Here is a 14,218-nt window from a genome sequence, read left to right on the forward strand (position 1 = left end):
CAAATAGGCAAGAGACTCATCTGATGGGAAGGTTAAGGAACCATTTTGAGTAAAACCAGGTGTCAAGACATGCGTTGCCAGCCTTAATATGAAGTGTAAATAACAATAATTGTTATTATATGTAACTGTAAGTCAATTTGTAAAAAAATTACCAACATAAAGGTAATGATTTTCTTGATATATAAGTAAATATATAATGTATGTAAAAATAATAGACTTAGAGTATAATAGAATAATATAAAAAAATAACAAGATGTATTTTATGACAAAAATATTATACACCTATGAAATTGGGGAACAGCAAGTAAGAAATATGTTTAAGAACAGTATTCAACAAGACAACAATGAAGAAAAAAAAGTAAATTATTGTTTTGACAACGAAAATTTGAACTCTCCTAAAAGTAGATTTTTTTTTAAATTGATTTAAACTATCTTAAAAGTAGAAAATAATTTTCAAATGAATGTTCGAGGAGTTCATTAAACAGCAATTTAAGTTCTTTTTAAATAATGATAAATCAGAGAAATTTTTAGCGCTAGTAGAACGAATAAAAGAAAAAAATTGTTTGCCAAAATTTTATAATTTTGTACTATTATATTATATACCAGTAGGAGGCTCCTTTGCATTTTGGAGGCCGGCTAGATTATGGGTACCACAGCGCCTGCCATGAAGCAGTAATGTGTAAGCATTACTGTGTTACGGTCAGAAGGGCGCCGTAGATAGTGAAATAACTGGGCAAATGCGCAGTTGTAGTGCCGCTCAGAATTTTTGGGTTTTTCAATAATCTTGAGCGGCCCTGCAATGTAATGGGCAGGGTGATTCAATTACCATCAGCTGAACGTCCTGCTCATGTCGTCCCTTATTTTCTAAAAAAAAAATATTGCATGAAATGTACTTATTAAGGCTCCATTTGTTTTTATATCAAATACGCCAGCAAATCCTCAAATAAATTGTACTTGTTGAAGTGGATGACAGTCACATTCAAATATTGCGTCACATATACTATACATACAGGCAAACATAATATTAATCTTTAAAAAAAAACACGTAAACTATGCTATTTAAAATTAAAATTCGGTGTTAAATCTTGTATTAAATACAAGCGTAAAGTTAATTAATTTTAAATGTTTCAAAAAGATCTTTTATATAAAATTATGAAGGTTAAACACAACATTAAAGTTTTACACATATATTGGTAGTTTAAAATATAGTGACCGGCATTTAAAAAGGTTATTATATTCAAATTCACTACCATTTGAATATATTAGAGTAGGATTTAAAAATACTTATTACAGCCCATTCAAAAAATCAGTGATACCGGATCATTACTTAAATAAGAAATAATCAAACAGCCATGAAATCTAAAACGTTGATGACCCGGATCTAAACTTTACACACCACGATTCACTCAGATTATCTTATTCATCTTTCTGCCATTTCGTTACCCGTAATGAAATTCATTCAAAGGAAAGAAAGAATTTAATTTAAGTCACATCAGAAAGTATTCAGCTGCCGCGTGCTAGTTATAAATCATTTGAATGCTAATAAATTCGACTAGCTTCTGGTCCCAGGTGAAAACAAAATTTCCTCTCGCCATCCTTGTTTTCAAGAATAATTGAATATTATTATAATATTCTTTATTATTAAATTCCTCTGCAAAGCCGAGGCTTTGGGGTTTACTTTAATATCATAATGGAATTTAATTTGTCTTAAAACTCGACTTTGTGTAACTTTTGTTTAATATTATTTGTGGCAGTTGATGGGTATAAACGAGAATGTAAGTACTCTTAAAACTACATTATTGTGAAAACATGGTATGATATTCCCTATATAATTTTATACCTCCTGAAATTCCCCATCCTACTTCCTTTAAGTATCTCTGGTGTTTACTCCATTTGTAAATATTTTATAAGATTAAGTTTTAAGTAACATTCTTATATATATTGTAATATGTCTGTGTGTTCTTTTTAAGTCATTTACTAATTTTACTAAAAGCTTGTGTATTTGTTTCAGATTTAAAATTAAATAATAAAACTGTTGTATATAAACACTGATTATTACCGTTAAATCTGGAACGCTCTTCAATACCGTACCTTTACTCATTACTTCGTAGCCTACCTCAACCTGAGATTGGCTCAGTTGTGGTGACCTTTCCACAAAAGCCACAATTTAAAGAAAATAATAGAATGGTACGATATTTCTTATTACAAAGTTAATTGGTTGTGATTAAGATGGAAACAAGCTTTGCGAAGGTTCATTCTATGCATCCTGATGTTCCAGAGAGGATTTTGCAAGCAACGCAGCCTTAAAGCTCAGTTTGACGTAGCGTTTCGATGAGATCGCTCGTATGTGGCGTGGTGTAGAGTATGGGCGGGACTTGAAACTGTGACTGACGTTATGTTATGTGCTAAAGATATTTAATAAGTTCAGTGAACTGTTTTAATATGTGTTAAACGTTTGATGGGATAGGATTACACCAATTAGTAAGTTGGAGTAAATTGTTAATTTTAATAAAATTTTGAAATTGTCACTTAAGATTGTATGTATTAGCATTGTAAGTTTTATTAACTGGCTTATATGAGATTTTGTAATGCAACTTATACATTAGATTCGTCTAGCATTGCTTATTTTAGCCCTTATTTGTGGCCTTTGTGGGTTATTTTTTATTGAAGAGCAGGACAAATAAGCATAAGGGTTATTTGATGGTATGTCATTAGCGCGGCCTATGGAGTGCTGCCGACTTTATAAAACTTAAAACTCATTAATAATTGGTGAGGGTTCAACCGTGGTCACTGTGGTGAAAATACAAAGGTTCTCTACCTTTAGCGCTTCGAAAAAACTCAGTAACATTCAAGTTACACATTTTTGTTTCTTGTTTTTCTAAATGCCTAAAATTTGGTTACAAAACTAGTGAAAAAGAATACTTGATAATTCTTGCGCACTGCTACTAAATTTACATTATTTGGTGTTGTTCATTTCAGGTTGTGGAAACTTGATTGGTTAAGGAAAAACATAATTTTTGTTATTTATATGTTATTATTTTTTTGTAAGTTTCCCTTAAAAATAAAAATAAAAATATTTGATTTTTCTTTGAGAACTTTAAATGTATTTTGTTAGATTTGACTTATTATTCTTACTACACTGACTACTACTGACTTACATTCTTAATTAAAAGTAATATGAAAGAATATACTCTTAAGCTTATATTTTTTTAAATAGACGCAAATTTATGATCAATTAAGTAATTTCATTTTAGGGCATTCACAATATTGAAGTGGTATCAGTGTGACTTGAATGCGTAAGTAAATGGTGAAAAATAAAAAAAAATATATAAAATACCCTCTTACCCAATCACAAGTAAGAGAGATAGCAAATGCTCAAAAGCGTCAAGAAGTAATCTTTGCAAGCGCCTTGTATCAATTGTGTAAGTCAATGAAGTTCTAATCTAGTATTTTTTTTTATGGAATAGGAGGACAAACGAGCGTACGGGTCACCTGGTGCTAAGTGATCACCGTCGCCCACATTCTCTTGCAACACCAGAGGAATCACGAGAGCGTTGCCGGCCTTTAAGGAAAGTGTACGCGCTTTTTTTGAAGGTACCCATGTCGTATCGTCCCGGAAACACCGCACAAGGAAGCTCATTCCACAGCTTTGTAGTACGTGGAAGAAAGCTCCTTGAAAACCGCACTGTGGAGGACTGCCACACATCCAGATGGTGGGGATTATATCCTAACTTGCAGCGTGATATGTGTTAATAAGTTTTTGTTACAATACAGTGAAAACCTACCGAAAAAAAAAATTACTTATTAGTTATTACAAAACCTTTACATAAAAATTCATGTGTTCGTGACTCATGAGAATCAAAAATATATTTTTGTGCCGTGTACCAAAACTTTAGCTATCTTTTAACTTAAGCTGAAACGAAGTCACCACTTAAATCAATATAATATATTATTTTAACTTTTTTACAATTAAGCAATATACCTAACTTATTAACTTAAATATTACGTCGATTAATTGGCAAAACGATAAAAAGAGCAAAAATCTATAACAAAAATTTTTGTCAATATAGTTTAAACTGTATATAAGCCTGTAATTTTTTTGTGAAAACATAAATCTTATATCATCAAAAAACCTAACCTCTCTATTTTTAGTAAAAATGGACTTTCACTTCACTAAATCCGATATTTTTACCATAAATCTGATATCTTTTTTTATGACAATAAGGGACGAGACGAATAGGACGTTCAGCTGATGGTAATTGATACGCTCTGCCCAGTACAATGCAGTGCTGGATTATTGAAAAACACAAATGTTCTGAGCGGTACTACAATTGCGTTAGTCTCCTTGAGATATAAGATGTTAAGTCTCATTTGCCCAGTAATTTCACTAGCTACGGCGCCCTTCAGACCGAATCACAGTAATATTTATTCATTAGTGTTTCACGGCAGAAATAGGTGCCGTTGTGGTACCCATAATCTAGCCGGCAAAGGAGCCTCCCACTGGTCAACTACGAAAATTGTCGGTGATTACTCGGAATAAATTCAGGCTACACAAACCATTACTTTCTCTCAAGTACAAAATAAATTAAAACAACTAAAATTGAAAATTAATTTATACGTTATTTAAAAACTGCGTAGGCATTTGTGGCTCAACGTCTAAAAACTAAGCTTAGACAAATCTATAGTAAATTAATTCCCTGAGGGCCTGAAAGCTCTCAGCGATCTCATTTTGTTCAATTTTATTCAAGAGAATAATATTAAGAGCTAGAATAATTCCCATAACTCATTATAAAGTTCATAATATTTGTAGTCAAAGGTAATATTAATATTTGAAATGTGTACTGATTAGAATTGTTTTTAAATATAAAAAAATTGGCAGTTGTAGAGTCTGCGGATAGAAGTGAGAACTCATAACTTTTAGTATTAAAATTTAAAATTTCTTTAGTTTAGAAACAATTAAATTATTAATTTCAATTTATTTTCGAACGTTTTTATCAATAATACGTTAATAAAACAAAATCACAATATCCTCAATACACAGTATGTAAACTTTGAACTTTTCACTAAATCGTAAATACGTCAGCTGTATAGCTACAGATATACTGCTATAAGCAATTCGGTAACGTGAACCCGTAAGATTTTCCCCTACCAAAAAGTGCCCAACGCGGCTAAAGAATTATTCCTTTATAAATAATATTCTAATAATATTATTAATCTCAATAATAAAAAAACGTTTCATTTCACAACGAAAATTTATTAAATTTATTTTTATAATTATATATATTATTTATTTCCATTCCTTACTGAACTACAGATTTTTTGTACCTTATCTAGTTATAGCTATTAGTTACCTTATTAAAGCCTAACAAAGAGAATTAGTTTTATGTGTATTCGTTGCTATTTTTAGTTTTAATTATTAGTGATTATATGTTTCCCCCCTTTGGGTGAAGGCCTCATCCATTTTCTTCCATAGCATAGTATTTCCCAACAGCAGCCGGTTTTTTCCGTCAGGTTCGAGAAAAAATCGATAGCTACCATCAATTAGGTAACGATTATCTTCAAACCGGAACATGATAATTCTTGCTCATTACTGCAGGCAGAAAAAGATGGCGCTGTGGAAACCATCTAGCGGACATCCTAAGCAAACAAGGCTATGATTCTTAGAAACACTCTATAACTCATGCATACCCCCTTATCTTGTCTTATATATAAAATTCTCGTGTCACAATGTTCGTTCCCGTACTCCTCCGAAACGGCTTGACCGATTCTCATGAAATTTTGTGAGCATATTGAGTAGGTCTGAGAATCGGCCAACATCTATTTTTCATACCCCTAAATGTTAAGGGTGGTCCACACGAATTTTTTTTTAATTTTTTCTGACATTTCTTTTCAATTTATTTGATTATGAGTCAGCATTAAAAAATACATACAACTTCAAATTTTCACCCATCTACGATCAACAGTTACTTTTGTATCGCGATTTTAATATCGGCAATACAACGTTTGCTGGGTCAGCTAGTATTATATAGGTGTCACTGATAGTGCCCTATGCAGAGGCTGCCTAGAGGCAGAATGAATACCCGTCCATTTTGTGATGGAGCACTTGGGCTCACTAGGCGCTCTTCAGGAAGTCTTCGGCAATTTTACGAATTTGGGTGACTTCCTGGAGATGCATGGCTGGTTTGAGTAATCTTAACAACCATTGCACGCAAGGGTTGAACATATGACGTTTAGTTGCGGAAACCGCCCGTGAGAAGAAGAAGTACCTCTATTCCATAAAAAGTCGTTTTCATAACAAGAGAAACAGTCAACTTATAAACTAAAAATAGATTTTAAAACATTTCTAGTAAAGTTCAGATTTGGTTATAGCAGTAAATTAATAAATTAATTGATAGTAATAGCTGGACTGTACGGCAAGCTAAAACAATGTATTTCTAGAGCGGTTACCGTAGCGATAACATTCATGGCGAGAGTTTGTAATATATCTTGTTGACAAGCCGGGATCTCATATACGTCACAGAAACTGTGGCACTGAGTTAGCAGATTAATTTGTCACAGTCTGCTTCACGCTTTTACCCTTTTAACACAACAAGTTAAGAATATTATTATTTATTTAACGCTTTATAAAACGTTATTTACTCAGACGTTTAATATTAAGGACTCAACGAAGGGTTGGTGTCATACGCCTTGGGAAAAATATGAAATTTTGTGTTAAAGTCCAAGCATCAGTCTCGTTTCAAAATTCGGCAAGCCAACTTCTCCTGAAGATGCCTCGTGTATAGGCGAAACACGTGTCAAATTGGTAAAAAACAAGACAAAACAGCAGAATTAACACTTAAAAAAATATCGTTAAATTTGGATAATTATGGGTCTCCGCACGCTTTATTCATTTTTTTATACATTTACCTATTATTCAATTGGCAGATTCTTTGTATAGGTACTATGCCGGCTAAGTAGGTATCAAGGGAAGTATTTTTGTGCCGTGAAGTAACAACGTCCAAACATTGTTGTGTTTCGATTTAAGGGGTGGGGGAAATTACTGGGCTAATTAGAATTAGCATCCTACGACACAAAGTGATCTTGACTCCAAACAACAATGGGAGATATTGAAAGATTACTTAATAAACTTACTTCTTCAGCATACGTGGTTAAAAAGGTTAGACAAATAACTGACATAGATACGGCGCGACTAGTATACTTTTAGTTATTTTCATAGTGTTATGTCTTATGGTATATAGCTATGGGGCAACGCTGCCGATATTAATACAATATTTGTGCTGCAGAAGAGGGGGGGTATTCGCGCTATTTATAACCTAGGTCGTGAATAAACATTAAGGCCATAATTAAAACCATTTTAACTGTTGTCTCTCAATATATTCTACGTAATGTTATGGTGTGTACATAGGTGATATATGTGAATTTCGACTGTCATTTTCATTAGGGACTGCTAATGAACGCTTTTGGTTAAAACGCTTTCGTGATGGAAATTTTGATTTGAAGAACAAACCACGTGGAAGACGGGCAGTCTTACACACTTATACAATAACAATGAATTGAAAGAGATGGTGGAAGCCAATCTGAACCAAACTACCCAGGAATTAGTGGCATAGTTTAACGTAACCTTACCAACAATAATGACTTCCTTGTTGAATCGATACAGAAATGAAGGAATATTGGATAGAATTGTGACATGCAATGAAAAGTGGATTCTATACGATAGCCGTGGTGCGAATAATGCAATGGCTGACCCCAAGTCAAACGACGCAACAGTGTCCTAAAGCAAAGCTTACCAATAAAAAGGTAATAGCAACTGTTTGGTGGTCTCAACATGGTGTTACTCACTATAGCTCCAATCTGGTCAAGCAATAACGGAAGATATCTACTATGCTGAACTCCGAACAATGATAGCGAAACTAGCAGTGAAACAGCTCCGACTCATGAATCGATCTTCACCAATATAGCTCCATGATAACGTGAGACCTCACACAGCACGAGATACCGTTTTAACTCTACAGGAACTGCAATTAGAAACCATTCGTCACCCTCCGTATTCGACAGACATTGATCCAACCGACTCCCATTTTTATCGTCATTTGAACAATTTTCTACGTTATAAAATCTTATCTTCTCAGGAGGCAGTACAAAATACTTTCACACAGCTTGTCGAATCAAGTTCTATCACAAATATAAACACTATAAAACGACCTTCCTGTTAGAAGGTAGCAATGTATAGATAATAATAGTAATTATTTTGATTATATAAATATGCTAAATAAAACTAAACGAATTTCAATATAAACTTAGAATTCGGCCATTAAAAATACTAATATGAACATTTAAATGAACACTCTAGAATTATCGAGCTAAAACAATTTGGAATGCATTATGCTTAATTTAAGCTAACACCAAGTGATAATATTGTTTTAAGCTCGCTGACATTAAGTGCTTGATTTCCATGTTCATGAATATATAATATAAACATATTGAATTCCATAAAACGTAAATATTTTCATTGCGAGTTTCGTCGGATCGCAGAGATGTCAAGTGTTTTCAATTGAGTATCATTTAATTTCTCGCATAAACAGATAGGGAAATTAAATTGGTAATTTCGTGCGTGCTGCAAATTGCTTGAACCAATTTAATTTAGGTTTATAGGATATTATAAGCCGTTTGTAATTATTGGATTAATTACTCGAAACAAGAGTTTGCGAAATATATTTTCAATCTTCACTTTACTTGAAGTAAAATTTTGATTAGCTGCGGGTTAGTTTGATGCTGGTTTGAATTCCGGTAGATGCAAACATTTATATAGCGCATTTGAATGTTTGTTTGTGACATTCAAAATTTAAATATTTTTATTTAAAATAGGTTATGACATCACTTATTGAAAGTCAAAAACTAACACCCATTCCAAAAAGAAGGCCTCAGACCTGAGAAGGATGGGCGCAACAAATTCAGCGGTATTCTTTTTGAGTCATGGATATCATATTGTATGTTTTTTTATTTTTATTTATTTATTATTAAAATACAAGTTTAAATAATGGCTTCAAAGCAATAAAGAACCACTGAGGCTTGTTCTATTTCTACATTAGAGTATAGACTAATCTATTAGTTAATAGTTAATTTATAACGCTTAAAATATACAAAATAAATAATATAACAAACAAAAAGGAATTGTGTGGTTTTATGAAACCACGGTAAAAGTGAAACTTTTTTCACATTTTAGACATTTAACTAAAATTTTTTGGAATAATATTTCATTAAGGGTATAAAAATCGCATTTTCAATCTTAATTATATACTTGGAAAATTGGAATGATAATGGGAAATAATAAAAGTAGACTAAGTATCCAACTAATATTTTTATTGAACTCTATGTCTTAGCCTTGGTTAAAAATATTGATTGAAAAGGATTACATAAAACACTGACAAAAACAAACAAAATAGCGTGGAGCACTGGCACAAATGAGTAATACTCTATACACTACACGGTCAGCTGCTGCGAACTATAGGCGCCGCCCGACCGTCACGCGACATGCACCACACAGACGAAAAAGTTGCAGACGATGTAATAAAAGTTTCACTTTAAAATTAAAGTAATTACTACAATTAATTCTTAAGCATTAGGTAATTCAACTTGATTAGGTTGGATCGGTGGTCAGTCATGTCGCAAAAAGTATTTTTTATGTAAATATTTATATTGTGTTCAGTGTATAGATGTCTTGCATCTTTAATACAAGTACATGCCTAGTCTGGGGCAAGATATTTATAAATTTCTGTAGATAGTGTCAAAAGAATGTTAAGCGAAAAAAATCGAGAAATATTATTACCTCATAAAGGTAACCATTTACCACGAAAAAGAATAAATTCTAAATATATAATTTATATAATTAGTAGATATTTAATTCAAAAAAATAAACTAGTGTAAAAGCGACACTGAAAGTCAATCTTGTTTTACTTTTATTTAAGGGCCAACCGTTGCTAACGCAGGATATTGCAAAAGTCACTTAAGGTCCGTATTCACGTTTGTTTGTATATTATGTCACTATCTATATTATAATAAACTAGCTGCCCCGACAGACGTTGTTCTGTAGATAGTAAAAATACAACTGTTTTATATTTCAAAACATCAAAAATTATTTCGTAAATATGCTCCCTGTTGTTAGAATGAAATTGTTTCACAGCGGAACTGTCAAACCGTGCGTCACTAAATTCTCTCATAGAAAATATGTCCATACAAAACAAATATTGAAAATAAAAATATTTATGGGTCCCAAATCGAAATAAAAACTACCCTATCTCTCAAGTTGGACCAAACTAGTGCAGTTTTTGGTGTGCATTGGTGTCCTTCCGCCGCGACCCGCTCTCGCCTCTCGCCTCCTCACGACTCAAGCACATCTCACCTATAACTATGTATGTAGTTACAAAACCTATCTTGGATGACACCGACTCCAAAATATTACAATAATCGTTACTAGAATTAGATTAATTAATTAGATTTTATAAAAATACGCAATTATTTTTATACTTTTTAGTGCATATTATATCTATAGTTTTGGAATAGTGTTTTTGAAGTCTGTTGTTTTTTTGTTAAAATATTTTTGATTTTTAGTAAATTAGAAGTACAGTAACTAACAATTTATCTAAATATGTGTAGATATTAAAAAAAAAACTTGAGCAATGAACGTAAGCGCTTTGCAATTTGATTACAGACATTAAGATATTCTGCCACAAATCGCACCCTTACTGTAAGTCGTTAAGGAGTCCCATTGATCAACATATTCGACTACGACAATTACTTGACCATAACTATGTTATGGTAGATGACTTAAATATCCGGATAGCATAAGCAGGTTCGGCAGAGTATCGTTAATTTGCTCCTAAGAATTGAAGAGTTCCGTTACTTTTTCATGAATTCCGTAATCAGAACCTTACCAAACTCTCACCAAACTATCTTTGAAGTATATCCTTTCCAATCAAAAAAGAATCATCGAAATCGGTTGGCGCGATACTGAGTTATTTGTACATTTATCATCCACTTTGCTATATACGTATGTGGAGCACTTTATTGGTTTTCTCATGGATGCCATTGTTAGATCTGGACCAAATTACAACGGGACCACACGGTCAGAATTATCAAAATCGGTTCACCCAGTCGAAAGTTTTGAGGTAACAAACATAAAAAAAACATATCGACGAATTGAGAACCTCCTCCTTTTTTGAAGTCGGTTAAAAATTGGAGTGTCTGTTTGTAATATTGAAATAACCGTTTTTTACTACTTGTATATGAATATATAATTACCTATACGGTACATACACCAAAGTAACATTTTACAATTTTTGTCCGTCTGTTTGTTCCGGCTTATCTCTGAAATACCTGGAGCGATTTTGACTAGAATTTTATTGGCAGGTAGCTGATGTAATAAGAAGTAACTTAATCTACTTTTATTTTAGAAAAATAATGTTATGTTGCAATGTCCAAGAAACGGTCTAACTCTAAAAATAATTTATATGGCAAAACAATGTTTGCCGGGTCAACTATTATGAAATATGATTGAAAGTTTAATTAAATATTATAAATAATTTATCATAAAGTTTCGCAACGTGTGCCCTCATTATCAACTCGCGATAAATGTACAGATCTCAAATGGAATTCACTTCGCAGTTTGAGCGAAGTCAAAGTTGCAGACGGGAAGTGTGAAGAGTAAACTTGAAAGTGACAAACTCGTACGTGATGTATGCAGGTTTAATGGAGCGAATATTTCGCTAATATTTTGTGAACATCAGTGAAAATGTAGATGTGTTTGTACAATAAGTTATTCGAATATAGAAAATTATTATCTTTTAAATAGTGTACTAACTGCCTTATTCATATTAAAACGCTTAGTAAATATAACCTGATAGGTTATATTAGTTAAAATATGTTTTAAGCCATCGAACGTTCGATTAAATACTTTATTCATAATCGTTGTAAAACCTCCGATAACTAATATGCAATATACATAATAATAATAATTAATGGTCTTTATATTATTATTCTTTTGGTATCAGTGAAACTTTTGTAGGATATATCCAATAATGTATTTTTTTTATATTTTATTTCCGTTTTTTTAGTATAGTGGATGTATCTGTTAGTTTCCTTAGTAAATACATAAATAAAACAAATCTCACAATGTCAAAAAGTAGTCGAAAAGATAAATTGTCAAAAATTAAAACAAAGCAAAGATGTTAAATTTATTTTTATTTATATTCGTTTGGTTTACCTGGTTTGATTTTAATAAAACAATAGTAATCTAATTTCAAACACCAATATTCTTTTTTCGCTTCTATTTAAATTTTTTAGCATTAAGCCTAATATGACCCTAGCTTATTATTTTGAACTGACTGACATCAAAAAACCAACGTCGAATACGAAGAAACTGAACGACCGACTATCGTGGGTTTTAGGCTTAGCTTCTGTGAGTCAAACAATATTTTCTGAGAGATAATATTAAGCATTTTAACTCTAATATGAGATTATAAATACTTATTTTAGACAAGCTCATATCAACATTTTTATTTTAAACATCCGATAGGTCAGAATAAGACCACTCCTATTTCGAACAAAAGGTTGATTAGTAAATAACTTTCTTCTTTTACATCTCTTTCTCTTCTTATTCTCGAACCCGATTGCATTCAAGTTTCTTAGATGTATGTGTGAACCTTTATATAAAATGAAAAGGAATAAATCAGCTTACAAACAAAAACTCGAGAGTTCGCAACTCAACCACAAGAAACGCTTCAACTTTAAATAAGTTAGAAAGAAGCGTATTTTTCTGATGAATAACGTTTTAATATATAACGGACATGAGGAAAAAGTAGATTTTATCGAACACTAGCTTATACCCGTGACTTTGCATTTACCTGTGTAATCTCGTTCGTTGTTATTAGATGATGTTCCAATGCTCAGCACCAGTGGGAGGCTCCTTTGCACAGGATACCGGCTGGATTATAGGTACCACAATGGCGCCTATTTCTGCCGTGAAGCAGTGATGTGTAAATTATGGCACCATAGCTAGTGAAATAACTGGGCAAATGAGACTTAACATCTTACGTCAAAAGGTTACGAGCGCAATTGTAGTGCCGGTCAGTATTTTTGGGTTTTTCAAGAATCCTGAGCGGCACTACTGAACGTGCTGTTCGTCTCGTCCCTTATTTTCATAAAAATATATATATATATATATTTTTATGAAAATAAGGGACGAGACGATATAGCAGCTAGGTAGCAGTGATTTTGTATATATATATATATATATACAAAATCACTGCTACCAGCGCCACTTATCGTAGGTACAAACGTCACTATGTTCGTCAAAGTGGTCATATCGTCCGTCCTTTATATGTGTGTAATGTTTCATCTCACTTGTCCTGACGCTACTCGAATTTTACGTAAACTTATATGTAACACACACCTATTCTCTTTTATTATAGAGCTTAGCGTAGCGTAGCCAGCCTTTTTTTGCATTATACATATATTTTTTTAAGGTACCCATGCATCCAGTTATCGTCCTGGAAATAGCGCACAAGGAAGCCCATTCCACAGCTTGGTTGTACGTGGAAAAATATTCCTTGAAAACAGCACTGTGCAAGAACTCCAAACATCCAAATTGTGGGGATGAACTGTTAATTTGTGGCATCCCGTGCCAAGATAGAATTGGTAAATAGAAATCTAAGTTAGAAGTGGTGAACTATAAATATATAATGATATAGTATAGGTTACTTTGACATTCTTGATCTTCTAGCGTAAAGGATAGTTTCACCTTTAAGGCCGGCAACGAATCTCGTGACTTCTGGTATTTTGGATGTCCATGGGTGGTTGCCTCACAACTTTGCATTACGTCAAGAGGCTCTCTTGTCCGATAGCGCCTATATATAGTAAAAAGGCTGTCCTAGATGAATAAATTAATTACAATGATTCGATTTGGGGACAAACTCGCATTCCACTTCATATCTTCCTCATACACAATAGCTTTCACGGAAGCTTTCTTTTTTATCACTCCCGTACGGACCGGACCGACGAACCGGATCTAATATAAAGACTGTTTGAAGATTTTTTTATGAAAGAAATCACCACGACCCATAACATTCTCTTGTAACACCAGAGGAATCACAAGAGCGTTCCAATCTCAAAAGTGTCGAAAAATCGTGCATTATGAATTCAAAAATCGAACACACATTGG

General features: G+C 32.8%; 1 protein-coding gene across 1 annotated transcript in view; it reads left to right on the forward strand.

Moving 5' to 3' along the window:
* The first annotated feature begins 2,331 nt into the window (after nucleotides 1–2,331).
* LOC126968218 (uncharacterized) overlaps nucleotides 2,332–14,218 on the forward strand; it is a 93,160-nt gene continuing 81,273 nt past the window's right edge. The window contains exon 1 of the mRNA XM_050813086.1: nucleotides 2,332–2,481. The gene's annotated coding sequence lies outside the window, so the exon portion shown is untranslated. The remainder of the gene's footprint in view (nucleotides 2,482–14,218) is intronic.

Source organism: Leptidea sinapis, chromosome 15, assembly GCF_905404315.1.
Source record: "Leptidea sinapis chromosome 15, ilLepSina1.1, whole genome shotgun sequence".
Classification (NCBI taxonomy): Eukaryota; Metazoa; Arthropoda; class Insecta; order Lepidoptera; family Pieridae; genus Leptidea; species Leptidea sinapis.